We start from the raw sequence: 12,477 nt of genomic DNA, 5'->3' as shown, positions 1-12,477 counted from the left end.
ACATCCTCCCCCCTCCTTTCCTCACCTAGAGAGTTTCCCCGATTATTAGCATTTTGAACTGGCATGGCATATTTGTCACAATTAATGAATTAATGATTCATTTTTACTAATAAAAGTGCATGGTTTACATTAGGGTATACTCTGTTGTAAAATTCTATGGGTTTTGAAAAATATATGGCATGTATCTAACATTATAGTATCATATGGGGTATTTTCAAGGCCCTAAAAATCCCTTGTGTACCTTATATTCCTTCCTTCCTTGTTCTCCTCAAACTCTTAGAAATCACTGTTTTTTTACCATCTCCTTAGTGCTGTGTTTTTCTGAATGTGATAAGATTGGAATCATACAGTATGTAAGCTTTACAGACTGCCTTCTTTCACCTAGTTAATATCCATGTAAGATTTCTACATATCTTTTTTTATGTGACTTGATAACCCACTTATTTATATTGCTGAATAATATTCCATTGTGTGGATGTTTCAGAGTTTTTTAATACATTCACTTGTTCAAGATATTTTGGTTGCTTGCAAGGTTTGGCAATTATGCATAAAGCTTCTATAAACATCCATGTCCAGGTTTTCATGTAGACATAAGTTTTTAGCTCCTTTGGGTAAATATTAAGGTGCATGATTGTGGGATCATATGATAAAAGTATGTTAACCTTTGAATACAACTGCCACACTGTTTTCCAAAGTGCCTTTGTCATTTTGCATTCCTGTCAGCAAAAATAAGAATCCTGTTGATCCACATCCTTACCAGGATTTGGTTTTGTCAGTGTATTGGATTTTAGCCAACCTAATAGGTATGTAGTGGCATCTCACTGTTGTTTTGATTTGCAATTCCTTAACTAAGTACAATTACACTGAATATACTTTTTATATGCTCATGTGCTATCTCAATGGGTTCTCCTTATTAGGACAGCTATTGGTTAATTTCTCAGCTATACAGATAGTACAAATTTTAGCCCTAAATCATATTTTGCAGGTCCATGGTTATGAATGCTCAGGGTAATCTTTCTTATTGGTGTCCAGAGAACAAATGAAGAGATGATTCTTTGACAGAAGAAACAGTTTCTTCAACAAGAAAGAAGCAGATATGGGTGGGAGCAGATACAGATATGTTTTAAATTTAGTGTCTTGAATTTGTGTGGGTTTCTTACAGATTGGTTCTGATTAAGTAGGCAAGCTCTTATGCCAGAGTCACCAGGTAGGTTCTGGAGTCAAGGCTGGAAGTGTGTATAGGGTGCACATATTGAGTACTAATTAGGTGGAGTGGGCTGTCTTGAGCAAATGTGTAAGTTTGCTAGGCTCTGTTGTTAGTAAGAGATGGTAATCATTTTAGTGGCACCATTCTGTTCTCCAGGTGGCTACCCAAATATGGGTATTGATTTCGTTCATAGTTATGTTGGGATAGACCAGTTAAAATGAAGGAAAAGATTTAAAGGATTTGAACATACTTAAAAGAAATTTATTATAATAAAGGGCATGTAATCTACATTTAATTAAGAATCACACAGAGTGGATTGGTAGTTTAGAAAGAAAATTGTAGTGTTAATGGATGAGCAATTTTTGTGAAGTTAAAAAGTAGGTATAATTAACACATACTTGGGCAAGTAATTGTGTCTAGAGAGTAGGATGTTTGAATCTGTGACTTTGGAAGTGGAGAAAGGATGTGATTGTGGGAGTATATAACTAAAATAAGATAAAGGGAAATGCAATTGAGATAGGGGGAGAATTCAATCAACAACACAGCATGAAGATGAAACTAAAAAAAACCCCAAAAGAACACAGCATGAAGAATCAGTTTTCCACATGGACTTTGAAGTCCTAGTGACACTAGTGCCAGCCTTGCATGCATTTGCTTGTGAGGAACTCTAGGAGGCCTTGACACAGTGAGGAGCAGGAAAAGGTAGATAATGATTCTCAAGGAGGCATTAGCTTCTACAAGAAAGTGAATGAGCATTAGTCTGAAATAAGACCTGGTAAATATTATGAAACAAGAATGCCCCCAAATGGGTTTATGTCTTTAAAATATCAAGGGCTTCCACAAGTTCTAAATATATGGCACCAGAATTTTAATGGACAAAAATACTTAACTAGAGGATTTTACTTTTTCTTTTTCTTTTTTCCTTATTGTCTATTTTTTGCTCTGTACCATAAATTCCCCAAAGGCATCTGTCTGGTTACTCCTGTATTGCATGCTGCCTTGTTCAAAGTAGGCTTCCAATTTAAAAAATGTGACTCTGTCACAGAAAAAATTCTAAGTAATAATTAGACTATGAAAAATTTTGATCAATAATAAAGATATTACATGGAAATGGAAACATTGCTATAATAATTTCTTTCTTTTGCCCTGGCTGGCATAGCTCAGCGGATTGAGCGCGGGCGGGGAACCAAAGTGTCCCAGGTTCGATTCCCAGCCAGGGTACATTCCTGGGTTGCAGGCCATAACCCCCAGAAACTGCACATTGATGTTTCTCTCTCTCTCTCTCTCCCTCTCTCTGCCCCCTCCTTCCCTCCCTAAAAATAAATAAATAAAATCTTAAAAAAAATAATTTCTTTCTTTTGAGTATCAGATACTTAAATAAAATAATTTGGAATGTATACACAAGTTTATGTATAAGTATGTTTATCACAAAATATTTTTAATGGAGAAAAATGGAAGCTATGCAAATATTCAGTAATAGTGGAATGGGTAAACTATTGTAGTATGTCACCAGAGTGGAATATTTAGCCACTTAATTTTTTAGGAAATATTTATAGAATACTCACTATTTATATGGCATTGTGTCAGACTGAGGATAAATGCAGCTGTGTGAAAGGAGGTATGTGACTTATAGCAGCAGTCCCCAACCTTTTTGGCACCACAGGCCAGTTTCATGGAAGACAATTGTTCCATGGACTGGGGTGGGGGGATGGTTTCAGGATGATTCCAGCGCATTGCATTTATTGTGAACTTTGTTTCTATAATTATTACATTGTAATACATAATGAAATAATTATACAACTCACCATAATGCTGAATAAGTGGGAGCCCTGAGCTTGTTTTCCCACAATTAGATGGTCTCACCTGGGGGTGATGGGAGACAGTGATACCTGGACTGTGTTGCTTTTGTCCACTCTTCTCCATAATCTCATTCTGGTTGCTGTCACTGCAGAAAACCCTGCTTCACAAACATAGGATGCTGGAAATGGAAGCAGGCTTTTCAGTGCTTTTGTGGCAACCTCAGGATATTCTGCCTGGACTTTAACCCAGAATGTATGGAGATTTGAAGTTGTCTCAAACATATTTTTAAGGCCACCATCATTTGTGACCTCAAGCAGTTGATCCTCTTCTAGCATGGACAAAGTCGACTCACCTGGCTTGTTCACAAATGGGTCACAGAACCATTCCTTCCCAGTTTGGGGGTCTTTTGTGATTGGGAGGTAATGCTCAAACTCTTTTGAAAGACGAAATAGGTGAACATGAACCAGCTGGGAGAAAGAAGGCCCTGGCTCACTCTCTTTCAAAATTTCTGGTAATGTTTGAAACACGTCAAAAATCCCAATGTTCACTCGTTGCCCCATAATTACAGTTTGGCTTTGAATGCAGCCACTGTATCTGCTGACTGGAACACGGTTGTTGTTCTCTCCTGAAGTGACAGATTGAGTTTGTTGAGCAGGTTGAATAAGTCACACAAGTAAGCAAGTTTTGAGACCCATTCTGTGTCACTTAAATGTGCTGCCAGTGGTGACTGTTTTTCTAAAAGAAATCTCTGGAGTGGCTCTTATAACTCAAAAATTGTGGTCAATGATCTGTCTTTAAAAAGCTATCTCATACCATAAGAATCCTGAACACCAATTCAAAAGAACATATGCACCCCGACATTCATAGCAGCACAATTTATAATAGCCAAGTGCTAGAAACAACCTAAATGTCCATCAGTAAATGAGTGTATAAAAAACCAGTGGTACATTTACACAATGGACTACTACGAAGCAGAAAGAAAGAAGGGACTCTTACCCTTTATAACAGCATGGATGGAATTGGAGAGTATTATGCTAAGTGAAATAGGCCAGCTGGTGAAAGACAAATACCACACTGATCTCACCTGTAAGTGGAACCAAGTGAACAAAACAAACAAGCAAGCAAAATATAACCAGAGACATTGAAATTAAGAACAAACTGACAGTAACCAGAGGGGAGAGAGGAGGGAAATAATGGGGGAAAGAAAGGGAAGGGTCAAGGAACATGTATAAAGGACCCATGGACAAAGACAACAAGGGGGTGAAGACTGATGTGGGAGATGGGCAGGGCAGAGTAATAGGGGAGAAATGGGGACAGCTGTAATTGAACAACAATTAAAAAAAAGAAAGAAAAAGAAAAAAACTAGAGCACAAGGTCATGATTAGTTTTGAGTACAAGGATGAAAAAATAAAGTTTAGCTTTAAGAAAATAGAAAGCAATTTCAATAAAAATAAACACCAACCTCCCCTCCCCAAACTTTGTTGGAAATAAAGAAGAGCACTAGAAAAAAAAAAAGAAAGCCATCTCACTTCTGTGTATAAGAGAAGACATGTGTGCTCTGCATCAATTTCCTCACAGAGCTGTGTGAACAGACGTGAGTTTAGGGCATGTACTTTAATGTGGCTGATAATTTTAATCACATCCTGCAAAATGTTGTCAAGTTCAGGTGACATTTTTCAGCTAGTCAGCATTTCTCTATGGATGACACAGTGTGTAAACTCGCATTTAGAAGCAACCTCTTTGACCTGAGTAGTGAAACTATAAAGCTGTCAGTCATGGCAGCAACTCCATCCATGCATATACTGACACAAAATGACCAATTCAGTTTTCCTGATATATAATCAATCACAGACTTGAATAGTTCTGAAGCTGTGGTGTTGGTTGGCAGAAAAAGTGAACATAACATATGTTTATGCACATCCCCCTGAAAAAATATATTGTATAAAAGCAAACAAGTCTTTTGATGTTGTCAACATTGATAGACTCGTCAATCTGGATTGTTGACGAGTGACTCATTGACTTGTGGTTGACAAGTCAACCATGGCAACTCATTAATCCTCTCTAACAATTATGCCTCAATATCCTCTGCTATTTGGTTAATTTGTGTAACCATGGTGCTAGACAAAACAGGAACACATGCTACCTTTTGAATTGTAGACTCTTAAAAGTTCATGACAAATGTCCTTAGCAGCAGGCAGGATCAACTCTTTACCAATAGTAAAGGGCTTCTTAGCTTCAGCAATGCCACTATTTAGCCACTCTTTAGCCACTAAGAATGATACTGTCAGTGCACACACATTTGATGAAGTGGCGGCCTTCAATAATTGCTTCTGTTCTTTGTGTTCATGCTTTTATTTTTGAAAAACTCCAAAGGCTTGTTTTTTAATGCAGGGTGCTTGGTCTCCCTGTGACAAAACAGTTTCCAAGGTTTCATGACTTTGTTGAATAGCCAGTTGCCACATATTATACAAAGTGGGCTTGAAGAATGTGAATCACCTGTTGCAATGAATTTAAGTAGGACTCTTGCTATTTTCTTTTAAATGTAGCTTTCTTTTTGTTGACAGTCTTAGAGTGTTCTGCTTTCTCATCATTGAGACTTTTCACCCTTTTCCCTGAAAACTACATGTCCTTTAACATCTCTGTGATATTGTTCATGTTCTTCCCTCCTCATATGATTTCCCTTGGCAAACTATTACTCATTATTCAAGGTTCAAATTAGAGTGGCACTTTTAGAAAAATCTTTTCTGAGCTTCTAGGGGATTCTTCGTGTTTTCACAGCTCCCTGTGTTTAACTTTTCCTCTACACTATCCATACTATGTAAATAGATACTTTGTTTAATTGTGTGTCTTCCCAACTAGGTCCTCCAGGAGCCATGGTACCTGCTCAGTAAGCTTTGTTGAATTGATAGTCAACTCAGTTATGATTTTCCTCTTGAGAAGCACATCACATTCAGATAGCCAAAGTGGAAACTGCAATGTTTGTTATTCACAGCTCTGAACAACCTGTTTGTAACAATCTGAGACTAAGGTCTATCTCATTCTAGAGCTTGAACAACTCTCTTACAGATGAACTAATTCAACTCCCCAACTTTAGTCTTTTTAAAATTAAAAATATTTTAATTACAGTTGACTTACAATACTACATTAGTTTCAAGTGTACAACATAGTGATTAGATATTTGTATAACATACAAAGTGGTCATCCTGGTAAGTCCAGTACCCATCTGACACCATAAACAGTTATTAAAATAATATTGACTTCATCTCCTATGCTCGAATTTACATCCCCATGACTATTTTTATAACTGGTGATTTGTAGTTCTTAATCTCTTCACCTATTTCACACATCCCTGTACTCCCTCCCATCTAGCAACTCTGTTTGCATTACTGAATGCAGCTTTGTTTCTGCTTTATTTATTTTGATTTTTTTTACATTCCAGCTTTAGTTTTAAGATGATAGAAGAGAGACCCAGAGCAGGGAAGCAATGTTACTGAGATCACATGGCAAGTGAATAGACCAGCAAGGTGTTTTAACCAACATTTCCTGACTTTCTGATGAGGACCCTTTCCACTGCTCATCTGATGGAAAATGATCTGTTCACATCTCCCCTACTCCAATCAATTCACCTCTTTAGGAAGGAAGAAAGAAAAGGTGATGGCCAAATCCTGTACAACAACACCCAAGTGAATTGTCCTGGGCATGACAACCCCCAACCACACTGTTACTAGCCATTTGTTCTTCATTCTGCTGGGCATCCTTGTCCTGGAAGACCAGCACACATGGATCTCTCTCCCCTTTTTTATTTCCTGCCTTGTTGCTGTCCTTGGGAATAGTTTCCTGGTCTTCATCATCATTACTGAATGCAGCTTCCATGAAGCCATGTACCTCTTCCTCTGTGTGCTGGCTGTGGCAGACAGACCTCATCCTGTATAGTACCACTGTGCCCAAAGCCCTGGCCACATTCTGGTTACATGCTGAGGAGCTCTCCCTTGATGGCTGTTTTACCCAAATCTTCTTTATCCATGCTACCTTTGTTGCTGAGTCAAAGACTTTGTTGGACGTGGTGTTTGACCACTAGGTGGCCATCTGTGACCCGCTGTGCTATACCACATTGCTCAGTTATGCAGTAATCATAAGGGTTGGCCTTGCTGTGGTCCTGAGAAGATACCTTCTGATACTCCATGATGTGTTCCTGCTGAGGAGACTGCCTTTCTACCATAGCAATGTGTTACTACATACTTACTGTGAGCTCATGGCTGTTGCCAAGTTTGCTTATACTGATATTTGTATTAATGTCTGGTGTGGTTTATCTGTTCTTCTCTCTACTGTAGTGCTGATGCCATGCTCATTGTGGTTTTCTACACCCTTAGCCTCAATGTAGCCTTCCACCTCCCCTCTGGAGGAGCCTTGCAAAAGGTCCTAGTCACATGTGGATCTCATCTTGGGGTCATTTATGTGTTCTACTTGACTGGTATTTTTACCATGATTGCCCAGCATAGCATCATGTTTCTCTCTGTTCACATTCTGCTGGCCAATGTCTGCATGTTAGCAGACCCTCTTATGCTGAACCCCATCATTTATGATGTCAAGACCAGGTGGATTCAAAAGCATGTAGTCAGTACTTTGTCTTCAGAGTGGAAACACTGCTGAGTTTGTCAGACTGATCAGGAGGTATGTTACCAATGTAGGGTCTCACATTTTCTTTGCCTTGTTACCTCGAGAAGGGCAGTGTTTCGAAAAGATCATAAACTTTTGGATCAGAATTAGATTTGAATTCTGCCTCCACCAAAATTGATGTGTTTGAGCTTGGGGGAATTACTTGATCCCTTAGAGACTCTTCTTAGCACATGCATAAGATCTCAGGAAAATAGGGATATCAAAACCAAACTAAATTATATTAAACAATGAGAATTATTTCATACAATTAATTTATCTAGGATATTGTAATTAAAACATGTTGGTGAATACATATTAATTTAATCGTAGATACACATGATATTAAAGAAAAACTTTTTTGAATTAAAAAGTAGGACTAATGAAACAGAATAGAGAGCCCAGAAGTAAATCCATGCATATAAGGTCAACTGATCTTTGACAAGAGGATCAATAATACACAATGAGAAAAGGATAGTTCCTTAAAAAAAACTTAGAAAAACTGAGTATCAACATGCAAAACAATACAATTAGACTCTTATTTTATACCACACATAAAAATTACCTCAAAGTGGATTAAGGAGTTAAATCCATTTAATTCCTAAACTCCTTAAATGGATCAAGGAGAAGGTCTGAAACCATAAAACTCCTAGAAGAAAACAAAGAAAATCTCCTTGACATCAGTGTTGGCAATGTTTGGATCTGACTCTAAAAGCAAAGGCAAGAAAACCAAAACTGTTAAACAAGCAGGACTACATCAAACTAAAAAGTTTCTGATAGAAAAGGAAACCATCAAAGAAATGAAAAGGCAACTTACAAAATGGGAGAAAATATTTGAAAGTTATATATCTGATAAGGGGTTCATATAAAAAATATATAAGAAACCCATGCAACTTAATAGGAAGAATAATAACCTGATTAAAGATGGGCAAAAGACCTGAATAGACATTTTCCAAAAAAGACATAAAAATGACCAACAGGTACATGAGAAAGCTCACAACATCAGTAATTATCAGAGACATGTTAATCAAAACAACAATGATATATCACCTCATGCTTGTTAGAATGACTGTCATCAACAAGACAAGAGATAAGTGTCATAAAAATGTGAAGAAAAAAATTTGGATTTACCAATACATTAAACAGATCCTACACCATGATCAAGTGGGATATATCCCAGGGATGCAAGGATGGTATAACATTTGAAAATCAATAAATGTAATACATCACATAAATAAAATGAAAGATAAAATTACATGCTTATATCAATAGATGCTGAGAAAACATTTAACAAAATCCAGCCCCCATTTATGATAAAAACACTCAGCAAAATAGGAATAGAGGAAGCATACTTCAATAATAAAGGCCATGTGAGAGAAACCTACAGCCATCATACTCAATGGGCAAAAACTAAAAGTATTTCCCTTAAGATCAGGAACAAGACAAGTGTGCACACTTTCACCACTCTCATTCAACATAGTACTGGAAGTTCTTGTCACAGCAATTAGACAAGAAAAAGAAATAAAAGGCATCCAAATTGGAAAGGAGGAAATAAAACTGTCATTATTCACAGATGACATGATAGTGTACCTAAAAAACCCTATAATTTGTACCAACAACTACTGGACCTAATAAGTGAATTCAGCGAAGTAGAAGGATACAAAGTCAATATTCAGAAATCAATGACATTCTTGTACACCAACAATGAAGCATCAGAAAGAGAAATGAAGGAAAACATCCCATTTACTATAGCAACAAGAAAAATAAAGTATCTAGGAATAAATTTAACCAAGGATGTAAAAGACCTGTACTTGGAAAACTATAGAATACTGAAGAAAGACATTTTGAAGATACAAATAAACAGAAGTGTATACTATGTTCATGGATTGGAATAATTAACATTAAAATGTGCATGCTACCCAAAGCAACCTACAGATTCAACATAATTCCTATTAAAACACCAATGGCATATTTCAGAGACCTAGAGCAAATATTCCAAAAATTTGTATGGAACCAAAATCAACCTTGAATAGTCTCATCGATCCTGAGAAAAAAGAACAAAGTTGGTGGGATCACAATACCTGATATGAAACTATACTACAAGGCCACTGTAATCAAGATAGTCTGGTACTGGCATAAGAACAGACACGTAGATCAATGGAACAGAATAGAGAGCTCCTATATAAACCAATGTCTCTATATGGTCAATTAGTATTTGACAAAGGGGACATGAGCAAACAGTGGAGTGAAAACAGTTTCTTCAGTAAGTGGTGTTGAGAGAACTGGACTGGTACATGCAAAAAAAAAAAAATGAAACAACCACCAACTTACACCATACACCAGAATAAACTCAAAATGGATAAAGGACTTAAATATAAGTCATGATACCATAAAAGTCCTAGCAGAAAACATAGATGGTAAAATTTCAGACATCCCACATGGCAATATTTTTGCTGATATATCTCCTAGGGCAAGGGAAATAAAGAAAAAAAATGGGACTACATCACATTAAAAACTTTCTGCAAGGCTAAAGAAACCGTCATCAAAATGAAAAGGGAACTGATTGTATGGGAGAACATATTTGCCAATGATACATCAGACATGAGTTTAATCTCCAAAATATATAAAGAACTCATACAACTCAACACCAGGAAACAAACAACCCAATTAAAAAATGGGCAAAGGATCTGTATAGACACTTCTCCAAGGTGGACATACAGATGGGCCATAGATATATGAAAAAATTCTAGCCCTGGCTGGCGTAGCTCAGTGGATTGAGCACGGGCTGCAAACCAAAGTGTTGCAGGTTCGATTCCCAGTCAGGGCACATGCCTGGGTTGCAGGCCATGACCCCCAGCAACCACACATTGATGTTTCTCTCTCTCTTCCTCTCTCTCTCTCCCCCTCCCTTCCCTCTCTAAAAATAAATAAATAAAATCTTAAAAAAAAAAGAAAAAATTCTCAACATCACTAGCCATCAGAGAGATGCAAATTTGAAGTACTTTGATATATCACCTGACACCAGTCAGAATGGCCATGATTAATAAATCAACAAATAAGTACTGGCAAGAATGTGGAGAAAAGGGAACTCTAATGTAGTGTTGGTGGGAATGCAGGCTGGTGGTGCAGCCACTGTGAAAAACAGTATGGAGTTTCCTCAAAAAATTAAAATTGGAACTTCCTATGACTTTGTAATTCCACTTCTGGGAAAATACCCTAAGAATCTTGAGACACTAATTCAAAAGAACTTATGCATCCCTTTGTTCATAGCAGTGCTATTTACAATAGCCAAGTGTTGGAGACAGCCCATGTGCCCATCAGTAGATGAATGGATTAAAAAACTGTGGTACATTTATAACTGGAATCTAATGAACAAAATAAACTAAGAAGAAAAATAAAACCAGAAACATGGAAACATGGCATCAGCTGATAGCTGCAGGAGGGGAGGAAGGAAGGAATGAATCATGGAAGGAAGGGGAAGGGATTAGTCAAGGAACACGTATGAACAACTCATGGACATGGACAATGGAAAGGGGATTGGCTGTGGTTGAGAGGGGTGAACTGGAGGGGGACAAAAGGGGAAAAAAGAAACTTGGACAACTGTAATAGAATGAACAATAAAAAGGGGGAAAGAAACAAAAAAAAAATTCCTTAGCAGTCAAAAAAAAAAAAGCATGTGAAGAAAAGGGAACCCTCATGCACTGTTGATAGGAATGCAGATTGGTGCAGCCACTGTGGAATATAGTATGAAGAGTACTCAAAAAATTAAAAATAGAATTACAATATTATCCAGAAATTCCACTTCTAAGTATATATCTGAAGGAAATAAAATCAGTATCTTGAAGAGATATCTGTACTTCCCTCCTTCTCCACCCCATGTTCATTGTGACACTTATTTACAATAGCCAAGACATTGAAACAATTGAGAGTACATCGACAGATGAATGAGTAAAGAAAATGCAAAAATTATATAAATACAATAAAATACTATTCAGCTATTAAAAATAAGGAAAACCTACCATTTGTTACCTGAGTAAATCTTGAGAGAACCGTGAGAGAAGTTAAAAAAAGTCTGACAAATACTCTATGACCTCACTTATGTGTGGAATTTAAAAACAAAACCAAACCAGAATTCATAGAAACAGAGAACAGATTGGTGGTTGAAAGTAGTCAAAGCATAAAAACTTCCAGTTATAAGATAAATCAATCATGGTGATATAATATATAGCGTGGTGACTATAGTTAATAACACTGAATTATATACTTGAAAGTCTCTAAGAGAGTAGTAGATCTTAAAAGTTCTCTCTACACACACACCACACACACAAATGTAACTATGTGAAGTGAAAGATGTGATAATAACCTTATTGTTTTAAACATTTCAAAATATCTATTTCAAATAATTGTACACCTTTAACTTAGAAAATGTTGTCAATTATATATTAAAAAAACTGGAAGAAAAAAAGAAAATGTGGTATATATATACAATGGACTACTATTCAACAATAATGAAATCCTGCCATTTGTGACAACATTGATGAAACTGGAGGACATTATACTAAGTGAAATAAATCAGACAGAGAAAGATAAATACTGTATGATCTCTCTGATATGTGGAATCTAAAAGTTGAAATCAGAAACAGAGTAGAATGATGGTTGCTAGAGCATGGGGTGCAGGAAATAGGGAGACATTGATTAAGGGTACAAACTTGCAGCTATAAGATGAATAAGTTCTGGGGTTCTAATGTACAGTATGACTATAGTTAAATAATATAGTATTGTATACTTGAAATTGACTAAGAGAGTTGATCTTAAGT

The sequence above is a fragment of the Phyllostomus hastatus genome, unplaced genomic scaffold, assembly GCF_019186645.2.
Source record: "Phyllostomus hastatus isolate PE091 unplaced genomic scaffold, TTU_PhHast_1.1 phas_scaffold_317, whole genome shotgun sequence".
NCBI classification, from domain to species: domain Eukaryota; kingdom Metazoa; phylum Chordata; class Mammalia; order Chiroptera; family Phyllostomidae; genus Phyllostomus; species Phyllostomus hastatus.
Note: the sequence above shows the minus strand (reverse complement) of the source record.